We start from the raw sequence: 12367 nt of genomic DNA, 5'->3' as shown, positions 1-12367 counted from the left end.
GAGGAGGAGGGGAGAGGGAGGGAGAGAGAGAGGGAGGGAGGAAGGAGAGAGAGAGGGAGGGAGGGAGGGAGGGGGGGAGGAGAGAGGGGAGAGAGAGAGGGAGGGAGGGAGAGAGAGAGAGAGACTGAGATGTGGTAGACCCAGGCTCAACCCTGCCCATAGCACGTGCCTCGCGCCCACCCCCCAAACACTGCCAGGAGTGATTCCCGAGCACAACGGCCAGGTGTGACACAGAAACAAAACCAACAACAGAAAACAAATTCTGCCACAGGCCAGGGAACATGCTTTGCTCCACTGAGACCACACACACACACACACACACACACACACACACACACACACACACACACACACACACACGGCCCCAGTTGGCTGAGTATCTTCTGGAGGGGTCCCCACATCTCCTGCACATCGCCTGGAAGACCCCCACACCCACCCACCCACCGCCAGCAGAGGAAACAGCCACACTGGTGCCCCGAGGCCATGCGCACCGAGCAACAGCTTCCAGACCCTTCCGCAGAGGCGGCAGGGCGGGGCGGAAAGGCCCCGGGAATCCCTGAACACCTTTGCCAACTGCTCCCCAAGAAAAGCTTGTGGCCACTCCCACACGGCCCTGGGGTGGGATTTACCAGGGGCGTTCGTGATCATTTCCTGTTGCCAGTTGAATCCGCGAGAGATGGCATCTCCTTTAAAAAAAAAAATCTGCATCTAGTTGAGCATTTAAGAATGGACTTAATTTCTGGCTCAGGAATAAAAATAAACCAACCCCACCCCCAGCCCAAACTTCTCTGACTAAAAGCCTAGACCCACTTGGGGCCACTCCTGGCTCCGGCTCGCCAGCACTGTCCCCGAAGACATCGCGAGAAGTTCCTCTGATGCTTCCTCTGACTTCCAGAAGCTTCCCCGGGGGGTGGAGGCTGCTGGGGAGGACCCGGGCGGTTGGTCCACACGTGTTGGGGGGGGGGCTCCATGGCCCTGCACCCTCGCTGGGAGGAAGGCCCTCCCCAGGGTCCGCAGGCCTGCTGCCCAGGCTCCTCTGTTGGTGCCCAGTTGGGTGAAGGCGCAAGGCAGGCTGGGAAAGCCGTGGGGGTCTCCACGCTGACCCCCAGCGCGGTGGCAGCACAGGGCTCTACGGGGGGGGCCCCTGGGGCTGGCAGAAACCCGTCTTCGCTCCCAAGGGTGGCTGCTGTGGTCCCCAGCTCTCTCATGGGGGGGCGTTTCCTCCCCATTGTGGGTGGGGGCTGGGCCAGGCATGTCCCCCTTCTCACGTGATGGGGGCACTGGAGGACTCGGTGTCCCCTGGGGGATGAGGGGTGGGGCTGGCTGGGGTGCCTGGTCTTCTCCTGGGGAGGCGGGTGAAGTGCTGGGTTTGGCATCTCTCTCTCTCCCTCCCTCCTTCCCTCCCTCCCTCCCTCCCTCTCCCCCTCTTTCCCCCCCTCCCTTCCTCTTCCTCCCTCTCTCTCCCCCTCCTTCCCCCTCTCTTCCTTCCTCTTCCTCCCTCTCTCTCCCCCTCCTTCCCCCTCTCTTCCTTCCTCTTCCTCCCTCTCTCTCCCCTCCCTTCCTCTCTCCCTCCCTCTCCCATCTCTCTCCCCTCCCTTCCTCTTCCTCCCTCTCTCTCCCCCTCCTTCCCCCCCCTCTTCCTTCCTCTTCCTCCCTCTCTCTCCCCTCCCTTCCTCTCACCCTCCCTCTCCCATCTCTCTCCCCTCCCTTCCTCTCTCTCCCTCTCTCTCCACTCCCTTCTTCTCTCCCCTCCCTTTCTCCCCCTCTCCCCATCTCTCTCCCCTCCCTTCCTTTTCCTCCCTCTCTCTCCCCTCCCTTCCTCTCTCCTTCCCTCTCCCCATCTCTCTCCCTCTCTCTCCTCTCCCTTCCTCTCTCCCTCCCTTCCTCTCTCCCTCCCTCTCCCCATCTCTCTCCCTCTCTCTCCCCCCTCCCTTCCTCTCTCCCTCCCTCTCCCCATCTCTCTCCCCTCCCTTCCTCTCTCTCCCTCTCTCTCCACTCCCTTCTTCTCTCCCTCCCTTTCTCCCCTCTCCCCATCTCTCTCCTCTCCCTTCCTCTCTCTCCCTCTCTCTCCCCTCCATTCCTCTCTCCCTCCCTCTCCCCATCTCTCTCCCTCCCTTCCTCTCTCTCCCTCTCTCTCCACTCTCTTCTTCTCTCCCTCCCTTTCTCCCCCTCTCCCCTCCCTTCCTCTCTCCTCCCTTCTCCTCCCTTCCTCTCTCTCCCCCACCCTGCATCTCTCTCCCAGCCCCTTCCCTGACATCACCCTAAAACCCGAACTCGTGCATGTGACGGAGCAGGCAGTCTGCATGCCGGCCGTGCCTCCTCTCTCCACAGGGCCTTTGCTCCTGTGCAGCCACCGTCCCGGGACTCAGGCAGGGTCATTCTTGCCCGCTGTGCCTCGCTGCCTTCCCACTCTGCCTTCCCTCCAGGTGTCGGTACTTCCGGAGAGGGCGCCGTCCAGGGCCTTCCAGGCACGGTGAGAGCTGGCTTCCACTCGATCCCCCCCCATGAACAGGTGTTTGCACACAAATTACTTAATTAAAACGGTGCCCTGGAGGCCGTGCAAATACCAGAGGAAGAGAGAAGCGGAGATTTCACCATGACGCCTTATTAAAGTGGGCGCGAGTCTCACGCCACCCCGCGCCTGCGAGGAGACGCATAAACCTACTCCTGCAAACAGGGACGCCCCGCCAGAAAATGCAACAGGGCTTCGCAGTGCCAAGACCACCTGCGCTGGCACGGTTCTGGAGAACCGTGAACAATTCAGACCACTCAGCGGCAAAGAGAGAGTGTGTGTGTGTGCGCGTGTGTGTATGCGTGTGTGTGCGTGTGTGTATGTGTGCATGTGTGTATGCGTGAGTGTGTGTGCATGTGTGTATGCATGAGTGTGTGTGCATGTGTGTGAGTGTGTGTGCGTGTGTGTATGTGTGCGTGTGTGTATGCGTGAGTGTGTGTGCGTGTGTGTGTATGTGTGAGTGTGTGTGTGCGTGTGTGTGTATGTGTGAGTGTGTGTGTGCGTGTGTGCGTGTGTGTGTGCGTGTGTGTGTATGTGTGAGTGTGTGTGTGAGTGTGTGTATGCGTGAGAGTGTGTGTGCGCGTGCTCATCTAACCCCCACACAAACCCAGAACTGAGTGTTGCCCCTGGTTACACTCCATTCAAATGCCGACATCTCTGTTCAGAGCCAAATCCAACTCCTTCCCGATCCTCTAACCCTCCTAAGAAGAAGAGGACCTGTACCAGGCGGGAAGGGAAAACAGCCCCCACCTCCTGTCTATCCGACGACCTGCTCAGAATCAAATACCTGGCAAGGGACACTCCCCTCGTTTTCTCATGACCCATATCAGCAGAGCCTGTCGGTTTTCTCTCCAAAACATGCCGCCCACGGGCACGCCCTGAACCAGCCTGGGACTGGAATGTTACAAAAGCCACCCAACAGGTTTCCCTGCTTCTGCCCTGGCACCTCCAGGAGTCTGTTCCCAGCAGAGCTACCAGGAAATCCTCTGGGAACGCAGGGCAGAGGGGTTCTGTGCGGTGGCTCAGAGTCCACCTGAGACACAGGGTACAGCGGGCCAGGGTGGGCTGTGGCGGGCAAGGGGGCCTGTGTCCTGGGGTTTCCTGCCTCCAGCACCTTCTCCCCGAGCGGGCTGTACCATTCTGGTACCCAGCATCCAGCAGGCTGGGGTGCTCGCCGGGGAAGGCCGGCGGCCCACCAAACTTCCTTCTCCTTCTTTTCCTGTTGCTGGAAAATGAGGGGAAAGATCTTCCAGCCCCGCTGCCGCCCCGAGGCCCCCCCACTCCCGACCCCTCACCCCGGTTTTCCATTCTTTCTGGTTTCTGGGCCATTTCCTGCTCCCTGCTGTGCTCTGGGAGAGGCCCCAGAGGCAGTGAGGCAGGTTATTATTTTTTTAATCAGGTGGTGGTGCGAAGGGAGGGAATGATATCGATTAAGGTTCAGGTGCCTTGGGAGGATGGGGTGGAAGGGTGGGGTGTGTCCAAGCGAGGGGGCCATCACTCTTCACGGCTGGGAGTGTCAGCCCCCCTCGGGAATCCCTTCCCCAACAAACGATGATGAGGAGGATTCTCAAACAAAGGCGTGTCATGTTTTGGGGGTCTTCCTGGGGGACTTACTCCTAACTTCCTGCTCAGCAATCACTCCTGATTGTAACTGGGAGGATATTATCGGGTGCTGGGGATCGAGCCAGGGTCTGTGGCATGCAAGGCAAGCTCTTCAACCTATGCACTATCTCTCTGGACCCTTGTCCTATTTTTTTTTTTTTTTTGCTTTTTTTGGGGTCACACCCGGCAATGCACAGGGGTTACTCCTGGCTCATGCACTCAGAAATTACTCCTGGCGGTGCTCGGGGGACCATATGGGATGCTGGGAATTGAACCTGGGTCGCCGTGTGCAAGGCAAACGCCTTACCCGCTGTGCTATCGCTCCAGCCCCCCTTGTCCTATTTTTAAAAGTAAATTTTCCAAACCCATGTGTACCAACAATCTAGCTTAGCCTAAAAGGGGAACAGAGATTGAAGGCAAGGTTTCTTGCCTGGGCCCCAACACCCATTCATCCCGTGACCTTGGACAAGTCCCCTTCCCATCTCTGGGAGAATTTTTTCTCGGAAAGGAGCCAGAGAAGCAAGCTAGGAGATGTCCTAAGATCCTTTTCACTTCTGTCACTGTCACTGTCATCCCGTTGCTCATCGATTTGTTCGAGCAGGCACCAGTAACGTCTCTCATTGAGAGACTTATTGTTACTGTTTTTGGCATATCCAATATGCACAGGTAGCTTGCCAGGCTCTGCCGCTCGGGCTCGATACTCTCAGTAGCTTGCCGGGCTCTCCGAGAGGGGCAGAGGAATCGAACTCGGGTCGGCCACGTGAAAGGCGAACGCCCAACCGCTGTGCTACCGCTCCAGCCCTTTTCACTTCTACTATTTAGAATTCAATTTGTCCTGGTGGTTGCTGTGTCCCATTTCCCAGTAACGTCCCCATCACCGAGCAGACGGTGCAACTGCAACGGCAAAGCTTCCGGGAAACAAGAGGGACCTCTGAGACCACGGGGGACCGTTCTAGTCCTCTGTCCCAACGGGCACCGTCAACGCATCTCTGCACACACCGCGTTTCCCAACCTTTGATTTCAAGTCCAACGACCTCAGTGGCTGACAACCTGGATCCCTTTCAAAGCAGCTGAGAAATGAGTTTCTTTGAAACCTGGGGAAACTCATCGGCGGGAGCGCCAGAGGTCTTCACAGATAATTATCAGCACCAGACGGCTTGGAAACTCATCTGCGGCTTCCAAAGGAGACTCTACCAAGTTTCTATTTTCCAGACTTTATTTTTTATTTTATTTTTTTAACCACTAACGGCCCCCGCTGCAGAGAAGCTTGAGGTCTGGAACCAGGCCATGGACTCTGAGAAAGGGTGGGGGCAGCTGCCCTCAGATGGGCCTGAGTCCACCACACCACAGGGAAACCCAGTGGGGTGACACCCCGCTGGGCCTCAACCTCCCCGGGCATCCTGTGGGGAGTGGCTGGGGGACGTGGTGCGTGCAGCTCTCAGGTTAACGTTTCACTTTAACAGACCAGGAAAAGGCGAAGCTCAGTCAAGAGCCGAGTCTCGGTCAGCGTGCTAGGGCCAGGTGAGGCAGGAGGACAGCAGGCAGGCGCGGGTCTTGCATGCCGTGGACATGGGTTCGATCGCACATTAACAAAAAGGGGTCACAACAAACTTAGTGTCACTGTCACTGTCGTCCCATTGCTCATCGATTTGCTCGAGCGGGCACCAGTAACGTTTCCATCGTGAGACTTATTGTTACTGTTTTTGGCATATCCAATACGCCACGGGGAGCTTGCCAGGCTCTGCTGTGGGGGCGGGATACTCTCGGTAGCTTGCCGGGCTCTCCGAGAGGGGCAGAGGAATTGAACCCGGCTCAGCCGCGTGCAAGGCAAATGCCCTACCCACCATGCTATTGCTCCAGCCCAACAATGTGTAAAAATAAAAATAAAAAGAAAGGGCGCGCAGGCGGCGAGGCAGGCGAAGGAAGGAAGAAGGCCAAACTGGTTGCTCGATCGGTTTATTTCATGTCCATCTCCATTCTCCTCTGATTCTCCTCCTGCTTCTTTCTCCCCCATCCTACTTCATTCTCTCTCTCTCGATCTGTGGATCTGGCCCCCGTGGATCTGGCCCCCGTGGATCTGGCTCCCATGGATCTGGCTCCCATGGATCTGGCTCCCATGGATCTGGCCCCCAACCCACTCTTACCGCCTAGTTAAATCTCCACAGCATGAGGGGGTTGGGGCATACACATAGGTGTGGTCAGCAATAGGGTAAAGTTCTTTTCCCTCAGGGGATGCTTCTCCTAGGACTTAATTCTCTTTCAGCAGGAGGATCCACCCAAGGGCAGAGTCCCATGAATGTGTTTCTCTTCTCCTCAGCCAGCAAACATATAAGAATTCATAATATTAATTATTTTGTATGGACACAATAAGAGATGCATTAAAGCTTATAGAATTGCTCTCCTGGGGCCATCTCAATCTCAGACTACAGTGCTCAGGCCAGATCAGTCTTTCCTATCCCTGGCAGGGTCCCAGTCTCATAATTACCATTGGATCATGACAGCATTTGTCTATGATCAAGCTCTTAACTTATAGTTAAGAATTAGGCACTTTGGCCAGGCCCATCTCGATGCCAGGGTAGCACATAACTCACCGATTGCCCTGGATCCTTCCCGTCCCACGTCGGGGACCCTACTTTGGGGTGCTAGGAACTGAGGGCAACTGAGGCTTAAGTGGAGAAAGCAGATGCCCAGGAGGGAATAATATTCGAGGCCAATTAAGTCTTAAGTTATAAAAACATAATATTGTCTTCTTGTGTCTATACAAAAAAGACATAGCTTTAAAGTAAATTATTCAAAAGGCATAAAGAGGAGAGAAAGGCAATGTTATAATATTCAGTGTCCTAGGAAGTTCTGACCTTACCAATTAACAGAGTTTGATTAAGGGAAGAGCAGATAAACTGGTAGAAATTGTTACAGATAAACAAAGGAATGGGAGTGACTCGGGAGCACTTTGATGGGTGTGACTGATAAACCTAAGCTCCTAGTGGCAAGGGGGAAAGGACAAACCAATGATATCCAACACAACAAACTTAAAAAAAATAAATAAAATTAGGTCAGAGCAATAGTACAGCAGGGAGGGTGTTTTGCCTTTCACGCTGCACGTGGCCGACCTGGGTTCGATCCCTGGCATCCCATAGGGTCCCTCAAGCACCGCCAGGAGTAATCCCTGAGTGCAGAGCCAGAAGTAACCTCTGAGCACTGCTGGGTGTCACCCAGACAGCAAAATAAATAAATAAATAAATAAATAAATATTTTAAAGATAGAAATAAAGGACCTGAGGGTGTTGCTTAATGTTAGCTGACTGACAATGCAAAGTCAAACTCAGAGGTGAGTGACCTGTTCCAGGTCGGAGCTCTCCAGTGAAAGAGATGGAGCTGCCCAGAGTCTGTCCAGGGCTCACCGTCACCATGTCCCCTGTCCCCTATCACCCACAGGTCTGAAGGAAGCGGGACCGATGACTGACACCAGCCTTTTCTCGCAGCCCTCGGCCAGTTCACCCTGAACACAGCCTTGGGAGAGGAGTGTCAAGCAACTCTGGGCGTGGACCACCTTCTCTGAAGCTTGGCTTCAGACTAGTTGAGTGAGACACTGTACTACTAACAGCTTTTCAATCTGGGTTAAGTTTTTAAAAATTGAGAAGTAGTGCTGGGGATAGGACAGTACTGGCTAGGGACAGAACCAGGCTGGGTGCATGCAAGGAAACCGCCCAGCGACTCTCTACTCGGTACTCGGTCTCCAGCCCCTGGCCCCATCTCATCTCTTACGCCTCTGTTCCACCTGGACCTCCACATGCTCCAAGGGAAGGGCGGGGTGTGAGCCTGGGACAGTCTGACGGAGGCGCCCTGCAGGATAAGAGATCAGAACTGCCCCACTGCAGACACTCCGAGAGTTCAGGGAGTCAGACGCATCAAGGCGATTCAGGAGAACTCGAAGAAACTTAAATGCTCCCAGATGAATGCAGACAAACAAAGTGCGACTCAGGCGCAAGGAGGCAGACATGGAAAATTTTTTTTTTCTTTTTGGGTCACACCTGGCGATGCACAGGGATCACTCCTGGCTCTGCACTCAGGAATTACCGCTGGCGGTGCTCAGGGGACCCTATGGGATGCTGGGAATTGAATCCGGGTCGGTCGCATGCAAGGCAAACATCCTACCCGCTGTGCTATCGCTCCAGCCCCGACATGGAAGATTTTAAGTGAGAAAAATGAGAGATCTAGAATCTGGAAGACTTGGGGAGGGAAGGGGAGAGAGAGAGGGGAGGAGAGAGAGAGAAAGAGAGAGAGGAAGGGAGACAGAGGGAGAAACAGTGGGAGGGGAGGGAGGGATAGAGAGAGCGAGCAAGAGGGTGGAGGGGAGAGAAAGAGCAAGTGAGAGAAAGAGGGAGAAAGGAGCGAGAGTAAGTGAGCGAGAGAGAGAGTATGTGTGTGTGTGTGTGTGTGTATGTGAGAGAGAGAGAGAGAGAGAGAGCGAGCGAGCGAGCAAGAGAGAGAGAGAGAGAGAGAGAGAGAGCGCATACACTAACAGCATCTTCACCCTGTCCCGTTCTGCTGCTGAGGTCCAGCACTCCAGACCCAGGGAAGACACGGAAGGAGGCGGGGGTGGGGGTGGGGGGAAGCAGGTCCCTTAGGTGACGCTGCATCAGTGAGTGAAGGGGTGAGTGGGGCCCCTACTATGGGAGTCTTCATGCCTGTGCTCAGCAGCTCCGGGACCTGGGGCTATGTCTGCCCTGCCATTCCCAGCTCACTCGCACCCTTCCCCTTCAGGCTGTGCGGGAGACAGAGTCCGTCTCTGTCGAACCTTATCGACAACCATCCAGAATCTCCTTAAGGCTGCCCGGGCAGGTTCCGGCACGTGCGGTGCCCCTGGCAGACGAGGGTCAGCGGCTTCCCAGGCCCCACGCAGTCCCGGTGGTCTCCGGGCGCTGCTTCTGCAGTGACCCATCCCCACCAACCCCCGCCCCCGCAAGGCCGCTCAGGGATTAGCGGCTGAATTCAATCTGTTTGTTTATCAGGAGTGGAAAAGGTCAGCCTGCCTATTTCCTTCTAAAAGGGAGACTGACTTTAGATTATGTGTCTGAGTCCTTATTCCATCTCCCCCTCAGTCCGGGGGTGGGGATAAACCAGCTGCACGGGGTGGGAGGTGGGGGAGGTGTGTGTGTGTGTGTGTGTATGTGTGCGTGCAAGAGTGCATGCGTGTGTGTGAGCGTGTGCATGCACGAGTGTACACGTGTGTGTGAGCGTGTGTGTGTGTGTGTGTGTGTGTGTGTGTGTGTGTGGGCGCACAAGTGCATGCGCTGGGGCCTCCAGGGACGCACTGGGAGATCCTCGAGGCTAATCAGGTGTTTCTGGGAATCAAACCTGATGTCTGAGTCCACCAGTACAAATCAATTCATCGCGCGGCTTAGATCAACAGCACTCGATAATCAAATGCTGTCCGGAAGTATCTGCCGATGAATCATGCCCTGGACGGGCCTGGGTTTGAGAGATTGTGCGTGTCGGTAAGCGCTGTACAGCTGTCTGCTGCGTGAGGCCTCCCCTCCCGGCCACAAGCACAGCCATGCACCGAACACTTCTCACTGCGTAGACGCTGCGCCAGGTTTGGGAGTATTGCAGATATTTCCCCCGATAAATAGACCGCGCAGACCAGCTGCAGAAACCAATTCTCACCTCACGCTTGGCACTGATCCCTCAAGTAACACTCCCCTCTCCTCCACCCCCGGCTGGATAACACCCTCAAGGGCAGGATGATGATTCAAGATCCATTTTCCTCGTTTTCCAATGCCTGGTGCTTCTGTCCCCAGTGAATTCAACACGTTGAGCCCTGTTCTCTCCAAGAGGCTGAACTTAAACAAATCTACCTCGAGTGCCTTTATCTGGAGGCCACGTTCAAGCACAGAAGAATTAATTCGTCACTGGTGAATGGCTTTTCCTGCTGGGCCCACACACGGGCCATTGGGCACCGGAGCCCCTGAGCACTGCCCGGTGCAGCCCAAAGCCCGAATAACAAAACCAAGAAGGTGTACCAAACGGAGAGACTTAACAAAGCAACGTTTCCGCTGAGAAACTTACTTTGGCTGTGGCTGGCTTCCTTTTCCCGTTTGCTGTGATGAGACAGCCGCTTTACGTGATCTCATTCTTCTGGTCCTCGTTTGCCTGTGAGTTGAGAATTTTATGGTGAGTGTTGGACTGGAGCGATAGCACAGCGGGTAGGGTGTTTGCCTTGCACGCGGCTGACCTTGGTTCAATTCCTCCGTCCTTCTCGGAGAGCCCGGCAAGTTACTGAGAGTATCCTGCCAGCACGGCAGAGCCTGGCAAGCTCCCTGTGGCGTATTCGATATGCCAAAAACAGTAACAACAAGTCTCACAATGGAGATGTTACTGGTGCCCGCTTGAGCAAATCGATGAACAACGGGATGACAGTGATACAGTGATATTGAATCACCATGAGGTAGAGCATTACAAAGCTGTTCATGATTGTGCTTCAGTCATACAATGTTCCAATACCCATCCCTCCACCAGTGTAATTTCCCAGCACCAGTGTCCCCAGTTTCCCTCCTACCCCCACCCTACCCCCACCCCCACCCCCACCTGCCTCTACGGGGAGAGAGAGGGACTTTATATACATCATCTCACCGAATCTCTCAATGCCCTGCTAGCTTCATGCTAGGGCGGAGGAAGTCCAGGCTCCCAGAGATGAGGCAGCTTGACAAAGGACCACAGAGCCAGCAAAAATGTGTTACTTCTTCATACTCTGCCTCACGACCTTCTCTGGGGATAGCTGTTTATAAGAAACAAAGTGTTATGAAGAGGCATTTCTTTTCTTTTTTAATTTTTGTTTTCTTTTAAATACTTCTTATTTTAATTTTTGCTTTCTTTTAGATACTTATTTTTTATTCATTTTTTGCTTTTTTGGGTCATACCTGGCAATGCTCAGGGGTTACTCCTGTCTCTCTACTCAGGAATCACTCCTGGCAGTGCTCAGGGGACCATAAGGGATGCTGGGAATCGAACCCAGAGTTGACTGCGTGCAAGGCAAATGCCCTCCCCGCTGAAATATCGCTCCAGCCCCAGATACTTATTTTTTAAAGAGCATTTAATTTTTTTATTTTATTTAAATCTTGGCCTAGCTCTGCACTCAGGGAGACCATACAGTGTGCTGGGGATTGAACCTGGGTCAGCTGTGCGCAAGGCAAGCACCCTACCCCCTGCACTATCACTTCGGCTTGTGGTTTTAGGTTTTTGCAAAGTAAGCAGAAAAGGAGACTGGAGTCTCCAGGGGAGACTGGGATATTCCCAGCACCCTGCACACCCAGAAGCGTCTCCTGCTGGTCAGCAACTTGCATGATGTGGTGCGCTGTGGTATATCCCCTAGCGAGGGCAAACCAGTGTCAAGTTATTGACCGAGGCAGACGGTCGGCACTAGGGATCCCTCCTGTTGATTGATTCGTTGATGGATTTTGCCTCGATTGGTTAAGAGACAGAGACGCAGAAGACAGACGATGTAACAGAGTGAGGAAAAAGGCTGAGATGGCCCCACGGTCCGAGGTTCCCTTGATCTAATTTTCAAGGCCCGAATAAGCACCCACCCACCCTCCATCCAACCACATTGTTTCTTTCATTTTCCAAAAATGCATCCGGGGGCTGGAGAGATAGCACAGCGGGTAGGGCGTTTGCCTTGCACGTGGCCGACCCGGGTTCAAATCCCAGCATCCCATATGGTCCCCTGAGCACGGCCAGGGGTAATTCCTGAGTGCAGAGCCAGGAGGAACCCCTGTGCATTGCCAGGTGTGACCCAAAAAGCAAAAAAAAAAAAATGCATCCGGTTGTTGGTGCTACAACTGTGTGTAATGGCTACTACACGAGGCATTTGTTTCAGGGGAAACGTAAGTGGTTTCCCCAATGTGCCCTTTGGGTCCCTGCGGCTTTGAGACGGGCCCTCCGTGACAAACTCCCACTCACTAAGGCCAGTCCTAGAAATGGGGGAGAGTTTGCAAACCGCAAATATAAGCATATAATCGCTTTTCTTTGTGGGCAGGAGGCACATCCAGCAGTGCTCAGGGGTTACTCCTGGCTCTGTGCTCAGGAATTATTTCTAGCAGGCTTGGGGGACCGGGAATCCAATCTGGGTGGGCCACATGAGAGCAAACTCTGTGCTATCACTCCAGCTCTGTGCAGCCTGGCTCCAGGCACCTCAGCAGGTAAGGCCCGACCTTGCAGAGTGGCCCAGAAGGGAGGCTCTGCAGAAGGGACTATC

General features: G+C 54.5%; 1 protein-coding gene across 1 annotated transcript in view; it reads right to left on the bottom strand.

Moving 5' to 3' along the window:
- The window catches only part of ATP10B (ATPase phospholipid transporting 10B (putative)), a 160305-nt gene extending 150073 nt beyond the window's left edge, over nucleotides 1–10232 (bottom strand). The window contains exon 1 of the mRNA XM_055129122.1: nucleotides 10183–10232. The gene's annotated coding sequence lies outside the window, so the exon portion shown is untranslated. The remainder of the gene's footprint in view (nucleotides 1–10182) is intronic.
- Nucleotides 10233–12367: the final 2135 nt, after the last annotated feature.

This window comes from Sorex araneus, chromosome 2 (assembly GCF_027595985.1).
Source record: "Sorex araneus isolate mSorAra2 chromosome 2, mSorAra2.pri, whole genome shotgun sequence".
Classification (NCBI taxonomy): Eukaryota; Metazoa; Chordata; class Mammalia; order Eulipotyphla; family Soricidae; genus Sorex; species Sorex araneus.
The sequence above is the reverse complement of the archived record's forward strand: the minus strand, read 5'-3'. Positions and strand labels throughout refer to the sequence as shown.